The sequence below is a fragment of the Leptinotarsa decemlineata genome, unplaced genomic scaffold (genome assembly GCF_025532065.1).
Source record: "Leptinotarsa decemlineata unplaced genomic scaffold, Ldec_3_MD MMD2_tig00026307_RagTag_RagTag, whole genome shotgun sequence".
In the NCBI taxonomy this organism is placed as follows: Eukaryota; Metazoa; Arthropoda; class Insecta; order Coleoptera; family Chrysomelidae; genus Leptinotarsa; species Leptinotarsa decemlineata.
Genome location: NW_027412681.1, coordinates 15,706,309 through 15,719,006, shown reverse-complemented (window position 1 = coordinate 15,719,006; position 12,698 = coordinate 15,706,309).

Below are 12,698 nucleotides of genomic sequence, written 5' to 3'. Positions count from 1 at the left end.
CATTTTCCAAATAGACATAAATGTTTTCTCAAACATTCTGACGGGAGTAGGTTCATTTGGATAAATAATAAGTGGAAAGTGTGTATTGGGTATTGTTCCAAATATATCGTTGCGAATTTGGAAGGGATGACCCATATTTCCGCACTCTTAGGAGGATTAATAAAGCTAACTATACGTAAGTCAGTCACGCCATTTTACCTCTCGAATGAAAAAAAAATGCTTCGAACTAATTTTCTCATTAAATTTTAGTGGCTATCGAAATTCTAACGTTTACATAAAATCATAAGAAGATCAGCAAAACAAAGGCGCAAGGTTCTGCCTCTTAACATTTACAAAGTTACGTATACGATCAGAAACAGGAAGGAGAAAAAAAAACAACTCTTCTGAAAAGAAGGTAGGTCACTTATATGATGAATTACTCTCGGTTTGCCTAGACATAGTTATTGTAATCACTTTAAAGAGGGAATTTATAGACTCGTCAAAGAATTTCCAAGTGTAAAGCAACATCTTCTTTCTGTTAGACAGATGGTTGCTTGTACACATGAATTTCATGATTGTGTTTCTTTTCAAGTAATATTTCCAAAATTAGGCTTTAGTAAAACGGTGGTACTTCATTGTATAGTTGGATATCCGATGTGTTCTTATCATAAAATATATTGAAAATAAGAGGATTACCTGGTTTGCCATGAAAAAAAAATTAAGGAAGTGATTGAGAAAGTAACTTTACCTAATTCATTTCAATGGCCTTTATAGTCGTTCCCATTTATTATTATTTCTAATGCATTAATATACCGGATGGACCTCAGGAGTGTTATGATTGGACTCCAATCTAGACCGATCTGCTACTATCATTAATAGCTTCTTAATTTACTTGTAGCCGATATATAGATCATAATGTCTCGTTTTTATATACGGGGGCAGTATAAACATTCAATCACTTTTGGCTTTTCTTATTATATTCTGTTATCGTTGAAATTTAATAAATTTAGGAAGACCAGACCATCTCAATAAATCTTAATGGTTCAAAATTGGTAATCAATAATTCTGGAGAGATTTGACCTCCAGTAGTTTTTAGTTTGTTTTGCAAACGGTCGATACTTATCTGATACATTGTTTTTGGTTCTTCATAAGGGTTGTTTGGTATGGCTAGATTTTGGATGACACTGATTCTTGGAAGACAGAAAGGGAATCTGGGAATTTACCAGCCTTCACGACAGTTCATTCAACGACCAGGGAGGCATCAAGACACGCAAGTAGTGGGGAAAGCTAGACACCTATAGATTATTGTTACTTATTTATTTTAAGAGGAATATCGAATTTAACCTTTTGCGTCCAACCTATATAAATATTTTTGCGGCGTCTGCGCTCTGGGCCCAAAGCTTCTGACGAATTAATGCGCAATATTATTGTGTAAACCTATAAAGGTTGTACGGTATTGAATCCTATATTTTCATGTCCTTGTGTATATATGTATGTATATAGATATATTGAGTTAGTTCTTTTGTCAACGGGAGTTTATTTATTTTGAGAGAACTCTTTCGAGAGTTGATGTGCAGAAATCGCGAATTTTTTTTGTTCATTTGTTATTTTTTTCATAGAAATAATTTTCCGGTGAATGTATTCAATTTGTTTCCAACTGTCACACCGTTGTACAAAGCCATAATAAGAGATCTTGTAATACAAGTTTGGTACTGGTACGTTGTTATTTATTTTTTATTCCACTTGGTAAATTGGAGGAATAGTTTAATACTCAGGCATTCTATATCGGCAATTAAATTTACCTGGCGCCCAAATATTGCTATCAACATACTTTGAACCCACCCCGTCTCCACTGTGGTGAACCGATAGATGCTTGTCATAAAAATCGTGACTGCATAAACCCGTAACTAAAAAGGCACGTTACATAACTGGCGCCCAACGTGGGGCCTTCGAAAGAAGATTTTTTTTGCGTTTTGGCTTTAGTAGGTGACTTTTGGAAACTTTGGGAAAATATAAATATTTTTTTTTTGTTGTTGATACCACTGTAGTAGAATAGCGTTATGGCGAGAAGACTGGTAATAAATCGTCTTGATAAAGACGAACTGACCTATGAATTAGCATATCGGGGCGTAGCAACTGGCACTTGTGAGGAAATGAGGCATCGTTTGGTTCAAGTAATGCAGATGGAAAGGTACGGCGAGAGTCTTTGATATCCTTCATATCCATTCACTTTCGAGGAAGATGAGGCTGCAATCAAAGGGAAACTAGATGATATCAGAAGGCTGATTAATGACATAACCGATTCTGGATCGAGTAGCGGGGCAACGAAACTTCAGACCAAGCTAGCACATGTGTTGAATCGTATAGACAATATGGACCCGGATAAGGATAAGGCCAAAGAAACCCGAAAATCCGAACTCCTGGGTTTGGCCCTGTCGTTGATGGACGAATTTTCACATAAAGTTGACAGCAGTAAGAGAAGTGATACGAAGCGTGTGCCGGTTACACTAAATCAGTTAGAAAGCAGATTGGGAGCTCAATCATTCTATGCTAACTTAGGAGCAGTTGCTCGATCGTCTCTGACGGAAGATCCAGTCTTTGACCCATGCTCAACTAGTAAAATGATTCCGCCTTATTAATGGAATCTGAAGAAGTTTTCTGGAGATGGTAAAGGAATGTCGGTGACACCATTTTTCGAAGGAATAGAGAAGTTGAGACTAGCGCGACATGTCCCCAACGCTGTTCTGTTGGACTCAGGTGTGGACCTTTTTGCTGACAAGGCGTATCAATTTTATAAATATTGTAGGAATCGAGTATCGACCTGGGAAGAACTAGTGGAAGAGTTTCGAGAAGAATATCTTTCTGCCAATCATTCTGACGCATTGTTCGAAGAACTGCAGAAAAGGACTCAACGCCACTCAGAAACCATCGGAGTTTATCTTGCAGTGATGTCAAGCTACTTCAGCCGCCTAGGTTGCCCAATGGCAGAGGAAGCTAAGCTGAACATAGTTATGAAGAATTTAATCTTTTTTATCAAGACAGATTACGTGAACCCTTACCCACAACCATTTCAGAACTTCGCTCGGTATGTCGAAGAATGGAAGCCAGAAGGGACATAATCAATAGCTACGTAGAACCATCAGCACGTCGTGGCAACGTGATAGAAAAGGATTTAGCTTTCGTAGAGGTCACCAAGGAATTGAATGCCTTAGAGATAGCAACGGCACGAATTCCGTCGAACAATCAGTCGAAGGAGATAGTCTGTTTCCGATGCAATCAACCCGGACATCGTGCTATAGGATGTGCTCTGCCGAAGCAACTGGAATGCTACAGATGTAAGAGAAAAGGGTTTACCGTTCGTAATTGTCCAAACTGCTCCGTGTCGGGAAACGACAAGCGGCGCCTTTGAATCGTCGAGGGGAAGGCGCTCGCAAATTGCACTCGGCGACTGCTATTCAACAAATCCTTGATTATATTCTGGATCACGCCGAAAACGATGAGAGGCCCTACCTTAAAGTTGAAGTTTTGGGGCGTAGTTTGCTGGGGTTATTAGATTCGGGTGCCTCAGCCACTATCTTGGGACACCCAGGTTGGCAAATCGTAAAAGATTTGGTACATTTGAATTCAGCAAAGAGAATTAGTTGCACTGTTGCCAATGGTCAAGTATGTGAAAGTATAGGAGAATGTGAAGTGCCATTTTGTTTAAGAGGCAAGCTGAAATTAATTCGAGTTTTAGTGGTTCCTGATGTCCCTCATCACTTAATTTTGGGAACGAATTTCTGGAGAGCAATGGGAGTGGTTCCGAATCTGAGGCACAACGAGTGGAAATTTTCTGAGGAAATTTGCTATCTGAACCCCTTGGACCATCTGCGAGGACAAACAGTTTTATCATCATTGGAAGAGGCCCGGCTAAACGCTGTAGTAGAGAAGAACAAGGAGCTCATGGGGAATAATTTAGGCTGTACGAATCTGGCTGAACATGTCATCGTGACCAACTCACCACCCATCAAGCAACGTTATTATCCAGTGTCGCCTATTATTCAACAACATATTGATCGAGAACTAACAGAGATGTTGAAGAACGATATTATCGAGAAGACGAATAGTGGCCGGTCGTCAACGGTTCTTCTCGTTAAGAAGAAAGATGGGAGCTACCGATTTTGCGTTGATTACAGAAAACTAAATTCGGTAACAGAACAAGACAGCTACCCTCTCCCATATGTTTCCCACACGCTCGATAAATTGAAAAATGCTCATTATTTATCCTCTCTTGATATCAAGTCTGCGTATTGGCAAGTTCCTGTGGCGGAAAAGTCGAGACCGTATACAACGTTTACCGTTCCTGGGCGTGGTTTGTTTCATTTTAAAAGGATGCCGTTCGGATTACATAATTCACCAGCAACGTGGCAAAGGTTGATCGATACCGTCCTAGGACCTGAACTAGAACCACACGTCTTCGTCTATTTGGATGATGTAGTGATCGTTACCCAAACTCTGGAGAAACATCTGACAGTTCTTGATGAAGTTTTCCGCAGATTGAGAGAAGCAAATGTCACTGTTAGCTTCGAAAAGTGTCAATTTTGTAGGCCAGAAATGAAGTATTTGGGATACGTTGTAGATAGAAATGGGTTGCATGTTGACCCCGATAAAGTCAAGGCTATGTTGCAGCTTCCTAGACCAGAATCGGTAAAAGATGTCAGGAGACTGGTGGGTACTTTTTCCTGGTATAGGAGATTCATACCTGAGTTTGCATCCATCGTTTCTTCACTCACATCGCTGCTGGACCGAAACTTGCGATATCGCTTTTCAGAAGATGAAGGAACGTCTTATATCAGCACCAGTTTCGAGCTGTTCGGATTATTCCCTCCCATTTGTTCTGCAAACAGACGCCTCGGCATTTGGAATTGGCGCTGTTCTCACTCAGACTCGCGAGGATGAGGACGTAGTAATTTGCTATTTGAGTAGATCATTGACGAAACAAGAGCGCAATTTTTCTACTACAGAAAGGGAATGCTTGGCCGTGCTGTGGGCGATTGAAAAACTGCGACCTTATTTAGAAGCTATTCCGTTCACCATAATAACCGATCACTATTCCTTGGTCTGGTTACAGAATTTGAAAGATCCATCGGGACGACTGGCAAGATGGGCAGTCCGCATGCAGCAATATGACTTCAAAATTGTTCACAGGAAATGGAAGGATCACATCGTTCCTGATACCCTTTCTCGACCGGTCCCAGTCATTGATGCCATCAACCAGCAGATGAAAGAAGATATTTTGGACAAGTGGTACCTGCGCGTGAAAGATCGAGTGAGTTTACAACCCGAAAAATACCCCAATTGGAGATTCTCTCTGGGATCACTCTACAAGTACGTCAAACCGTGTTACGTGGAATTAGAGGACCAAACCGACGTTTGGAAGTTAGTTGTACCAAAGGCGGATCGGAAGAAAATTCTTATTGAAGCTAATGCAGACCCGACCTCAGGACATCAAGGAATATTCAAAACCTACCATCGTATCAGGGAAAGGCATTATTAGCCAAAGATGAAATCTGACGTGTTGAAGTTTGTTCGAAATTGTTCCACTTGTTCCGCCTATAAACCCGACCTCAGAGGATCAAATGGACTAATGACTCCACAACCGAAAGTAACCCGGCCATGGGAAATGATCGCCAGTGATATCATGGGACCCTTACCTAGATCTGCAAAAGGCAACAAATTTATCTTAGTCGTAACAGATTACTTTAGCAAGTTTTCATTGGTCTTTCCGCTAAGATCGTCAACCGCAGAAATCACCACAAGAAAGATCGAAGAGGAAGTTTTTCTGGTATATGGAGTTCCCCGAATTATTTTGTGCGATAATGGGCCGCAATACCGATCTCGGCAGATGAGAAAACTCGTGGAAGAATATAAAGTGAAAATTAGGTATAATGCCCAATATATATCATCCTCAGGCAAACCTGACTGAACGAGCGAACAGAACATTAAAGTCAATGTTGGCTATGTATATGTCCGATAATCACAGAACATGGGATTTCAACTTACCCAAGCTATCATGCGCCTTGAGAACGGCTCGACATGAGACGACTAACCATACTCCATATTTCGTGAATTTCGGCCGCTCAATGGTTTTGTGCGGAGAGGAGATCTCTCGGAGGAAAAATCTATTGGTTGATACTGAACCTGCCGAAGATTCGAGACCTGAAGGATTTAGAAAACTCTTTGAGGAGATAAGGAAAAGGTTAGATGTGGCTGCTCGAAAGAATGAAAAGGTGTGAAGAATTTTGGCCAAATCAACCCGTTTGGAGGAAGAATTTTGTGGTATCAGAGGCGGACAAATATTTTAGTGCTAAGCTAGCGCCAAGATTTGTCGGGCCTTTTTATATAAAAAAAGAGTATCCCCGTGGACATATGAATTAAGAGATGAAGACGGTAATTATAAGGGGATATGGAATGCGAAAGACCTAAAGTCAGCTAGCGGTGATGAAAATTTACACTGGTAAATTTTCTTGAGGCAAGGGGGGAATTGTAACGGTCTAAATTTACTTGTAAATATTGTAGGTATTGTTCGTTTATTCATTATGGAATCGACAGAAATGTCATTTATTGATGACGAACTTTTCGTTACAGCTATGGACACATCTGGTTTGCCAGTGTGCCCAACCTACATTTTCAAAGAGTTTCCGTGATTTTTCTCTAAAAACAACGGTGTTTTCGCCACCATTTCTATTGTATCTCGTGTATTGTAGAGATATCCGACTATTCTATTAGATTTTCCTACGATCAAAAATACTTATTTTCTATCTTGCTACCCTATTGGTCCAAAATAGTGACATCAAGTTGTTAATCAACGTAGTCGATTGTTTTTTTTTCTAATGAGATTGATAAATCGAGAGGAAGGAAAAAAACCGAGGCCCCCTTCACTTTTTGGAGATCGGTGCCCTTTTCTGTACGTGATAGTTAGCATTTTCCAAATAGACATAAATGTTTTCTCAAACATTCTGACGGGAGTAGGTTTATTTGGATAAATAATAAGTGGAAAGTGTGTATTGGGTATTGTTCCAAATATATCGTTGCGAATTTGGAAGGGATGACCCATATTTCCGCACTCTTAGGAGGATTAATAAAGCTAACTATACGTAAGTCAGTCACGCCATTTTACCTCTCGAATGAAAAAAAAATGCTTCGAACTAATTTTCTCATTAAATTTTAGTAGCTATCGAAATTCTAACGTTTACATAAAATCATAAGAAGATCAGCAAAACAAAGGCGCAAGGTTCTGCCTCTTAACATTTACAAAGTTACGTATACGATCAGAAACAGAAAGGAGGAAAAAAAAAATAACTCTTCTGAAAAGAAGGTAGGTCACTTATATGATGAATTACTCTCGGTTTGCCTAGACATAGTTATTGTAATCACTTTAAAGAGGGAATTTATAGACTCGTCAAAGAATTTCCAAGTGTAAAGCAACATCTTCTTTCTGGTAGACAGATGGTTGCTTGTACACATGAATTTCATGATTGTGTTTCTTTTCAAGTAATATTTCCAAAATCAGGCTTTAGTAAAACGGTGGTACTTTATTGTATAGTTGGATATCCGATGTGTTCTTATCATAAAATATATTGAAAATAAGAGGATTACCTGGTTTGCCATGAAAAAAAAATTAAGGAAGTGATTGAGAAAGTTACTTTACCTAATTCATTTCAATGGCCTTTATAGTCGTTCCCATTTATTATTATTTCTAATGCATTAATATACCGGATGGACCTCAGGAGTGTTATGTGATTGGACCCCAATCTAGACCGAACTGCTACTATTATTAATAGCTTCTTAATTTACTTGTAAGCGATAATGTCTCGTTTTTATATACGGGGGGCAGTATAAACATTCAATCACTTTTGGCTTTTCTTATTATATTCCGTTAACGTTAAAATTTAATAAATTTAGGAAGACCAGACTATCTCAATAAATCTTAATGGTTCAAAATTGGTAATCAATAATTCTGGAGAGATTTGACCTTCAGTAGTTTTTAGTTTGTTTTGCAAACGTTCGATACTTATCTGATACATTGTTTTTGGTTCTTCATAAGGGTTGTTTGGTACGGCTAGATTTTGGATGACACTGATTCTTGGAAGACAGAAAGGGAATCTGGGAACTTACCAGCCTTCACGACAGTTCATTCAACGACCAGGGAGGCATCAAGACACGCAAGTAGTGGGGAAAGTTAGACACCTATAGATTATTGTTACTTATTTATTTTAAGAGTAATATCGAATTTAACCTTTTGCGTCCAACCTATATAAATATTTTTGCGGCGTCTGCGCTCTGGGCCCAAAGCTTCTGACGAATTAATGCGCAATATTATCGTGTAAACCTATATAGGTTGTACGGTATTGAATTCTATATTTTCATGTCCTTGTGTATATATGTATGTATACAGGGTCCTGCAACAGTGGCGCGGTGTTCCATATCTCTATATAGGAAGCAGATAGGAATCTAATTTTCTATAATATTACCTTATTGCTCGAGCTCGACAAAATAAAAATATTAGCGGTCACACAGGGTGTTCGATTTTTTCTGGGCGGATCCCAACTGTGTCTTTTTAAATGGCAACCTATATTTTTTATCGCTTTTTCGGTTTCTTCATAGAAAATAAAATAAACTTTATGTATATCTGCACTTCGAAAATATTGATGGTTTTCGAGATATCTAGCATGACAGGTTTTTTTTTCCAATATTCGTCACTCAGAATATTTGAAATTATAAAGTGGTGCCAAGTCCAGTTGAAATTTTTTTTTGGTCGAATATTCTACATTGGTAACTCTCTCAAACGATATATCTGAAATCGACCTGTGATATACAGGGTATGAAAAACCGCTTGCCAAATATTGTAAATGAAAATTTGCAAAATCTTCCTTATATTAAATGGAACACCCTGTATATTATTGATCCATAAGAAGCGCCAACGAAACCTCTACAAATTTCATTGAGTATTCCCTATGGCTAAGTTCAATAGTTTTTCTTAAATGAGCATTTCTTTCGAAAAATGGTCATTTTTTCAAAGCGAAATCCATTTGACGACTGATAAGAATATACAAAAAATACCCTTTCCTTAAAATATCGCCCATTCCTAAAATTACCTGTTGCTAGATAAACAAGTTGCGAATTACACCACAAAATGGACGTTCTTGAATAGTTACAATAATTTCAAAAATCTCGGAATTTGTGCCATATTCTTTCGGTCTAAAACAACCTTTCAGCGAATGAAATATTTATTGGAAATCAAGTAGTCTGGCAAATGACAGAACAAAATATTTGGCTGCAAATGAATATTGAAATTTTTAGTCAATCGTGAAGTTGAACTGTCGGTATAATTTCATCAGAATGTTGTTATCAAAAAGTGATTTGATTGATATGATTTTCATATTAGGTGAATCAGACAGGAATTGTTTATTGGCAAGTAGAATTTATTCTCAACGGTATCCAGATAGAAGGCATCCAGATGAAAGATCTTTCCGAAAGGTCTTGGGACGATTCGTTGAAACTGGATCTATTAATTATTCCAAACATGAGCGCATCAAGCCAGCTACTAATGAAGATAATGAATTGCAAGTTCTTCTTGCTGTTGAAGAAGATCCTAGTAGGAGTCAACGACAAATTGGGGAAATAGTGGATATAAGTGAGAGATTAGTGCAACGAGTATTGAAGAAACATCGCTTGCATCCATACCACGTTCAGTTACATCAAGAACTACTGTATGCTGATTTCGAGAAAAGAGTGAGATTTTGCAATTGGGCCATGAACAAAATTCGTCGAAACGAATATTTTTTCAATAATATTTTATGGTCGGATGAATCGACATTCCATAAAAATGGATTTGTAAATCGACATAATTACCATTATTATGCGACAGAAAATCCTCACTTATTGAGACAGGTGGATTATCAACATAGGTGGTCGATAAATGTCTGGGGAGGCATCATTGGAGAATATGTAATTGGTCCATACTTTTTTGAGGGACATATGAATGGTGCAATGTATCTCAATTTCTTACGAAATGATTTACCAGGTTTGTTAGATGATATTCCTCTTGACCTCCGCAATAGAATGTGGTTACAACATGATGGTGCACCTGCTCACTATTCGGCAGAAGTGAGAGATCATCTAAATGAAGTATTTCCCAATAAATGGATAGGACGGAATGGGCCTGTACGGTAGCCCGCTAGATCACCAGATTTGACGAAACTAGATTTTTTCTTATGGGGATACATAAAAAATATGGTTTACGTTGAGCCACCAACTTCTCCCGAAAATATGCGACTTAGAATAACGAATGCTTTTCGCAGCATTACACCAGCTGTCTTGCGCAGGGTAGAACAGTCTTTCAAACATAGACTTCAGCTCTGCATTCAAGAAAATGGAAGACATGTTGAACATATTTTATAAAAGTTTCATTATCAACCTTAATTAAACTCTCCCTTTTGTAGTTTTGTAATTTGCCAGTTGACAAATTTGAATATCTAGAACTCAAGTTCTGAATGAATATAATAACATGAAAAAAATAGTTATTTATAATGTTTCTTTCTTTTAACTTGTTTGGTTTGATATTGCACGATTTATGAGTGAAATTCTGCATCCAATGCAAAAATAATTTTCCATTTAGCAAAAAGTGATAGGTACATACATTTATTTCGTTAAAAAATATTTGTTTGGACACCTTCTAATGTACAAAATTGAAACAAGATATCTTTCGTATATTTTTATCAGTCGTCAAATGGATTTCGCTTTGAAAAAATGACCATTTTTCGAAAGAAATGCTCATTTAAGAAAAACTATTGAACTTAGCCATAGGGAATACTTAATGAAATTTGTAGAGGTTTCGTTGGCGCTTCTTATGGATCAATAATATACAGGGTGTTCCATTTAATCTAAGGAAGATTTTGCAAATTTTCATTTACAATATTTGGCAAGCGGTTTTTCATACCCTGTATATCACAGGTCGATTTCAGATATATCGTTTGAGAGAGTTACCAATGTAGAATATTCGACCAAAAAAAAATTTCAACTGGACTTGGCACCACTTTATAATTTCAAATATTCTGAGTGACGAATATTGGAAAAAAAAACCTGTCATGCTAGATATCTCGAAAACCGTCAATATTTTCGAAGTGCAGATATACATGAAGTTTATTTTATTTTCTATGAAGAAACCGAAAAAGCGATAAAAAATATAGGTTGCCATTTAAAAAGACACAGTTGGGATCCGCCCAGAAAAAATCGAACACCCTGTGTGACCGCCAATATTTTTATTTTGTCGAGCCCGAGCAATAAGGTAATATTATAGAAAATTAGATTCCTATCTGCTTCCTATATAGAGATATGGAACACCGCGCCACTGTTGCAGGACCCTGTATAGATATATTGAGTTAGTTCTTTTGTCAACGGGAGTTTATTTATTTTGAGAGAACTCTTTCGAGAGTTGATGTGCAGAAATCGCGAATTTTTTTTTGTTCATTTGTTATTTTTTTTATAGTAATAATTTTCCGGTGAATGTATTCATTTTGTTCCCAACTGTTACCAATCGGTCACACCGTTGTACAAAGCCATGATAAGAGATCTTGTAATACAAGTTTGGTACTGGTACGTTGTCATTTATTTTTTATTCCACTTGGTAAATTGGAGGAATAGTTTAATACTCAGGCATTCTATATCGGCAATTAAATTTACCTGGCGCCCAAATATTGCTATCAACATACTTTGAACCCACCCCGTCTCCACTGTGGTGAACCGATAGATGCTTGTCATAAAAATCGTGACTGCATAAACCCGTAACAAAAAAGGCACGTTACAATGCTAAAGTAATTATGATATTAATTATACGATGCAATACATCTCTCCAGAATGTAATTTTGCAATTTATTTCACTTTGCAATAAAGTATCGATGGTATTTTCCTGTAGCCAATTATTATAAAATAGGGATGCATTGATATGCTGCTGTGACTTTTCATGGTCAAGTATAGTTTGCGAAAAATTACTTCTAACCGAAACACCGTTTACCCATGCAGTAAAGTACGATTTGCTTTGACGATCTGCTAATAACCAACAAAAGTGGCAATACGGTTTGTGTACAACATTAGAATACCATAATCACGGTCTTGGAATTTTTATGCCTGCCTTATTGAAATATGAATAATAGGCCGAAAAGGATCGGTTACTTTCTGAATATTTTGGAAACGGTAGTTGTGGTTTAAATGGACCCAATTTAAAAATCATTTTTCGTTCGCATTCAGTTGGATTTGCACCAAAATTTCCACTATCTGGTGAAACTATATTACAATCTTCAGATATCAAAGAATCGTCGATTTTTGTTTCTTCTATTTCCAGATGGATATCTGATGAAGAATGTGCTTGGGTTTCTTCTATTTCTGGATGAACATCTGATGAAGGATGCACTTCGGTTTATTCGATTTCTAGATGGATATCTGATGAAGAATGTGCTTCAGGAGAATCTGAAAATACAATTGTTAAAAAATAAAAACGAAAGTTTTCATAAATTTCAAAAATAAATGTTAAATAAATTACAGCTTTACGAAGATAATTGGAACTGAAGATAATTATTTTACTATGGAATACAATCATCGGAAACTCAATCGCTATCGTAAAAATATTAATAGTAATCCTCCAGGTAGATGAGAGACAAATGGGTTGGATTGTAAAATTT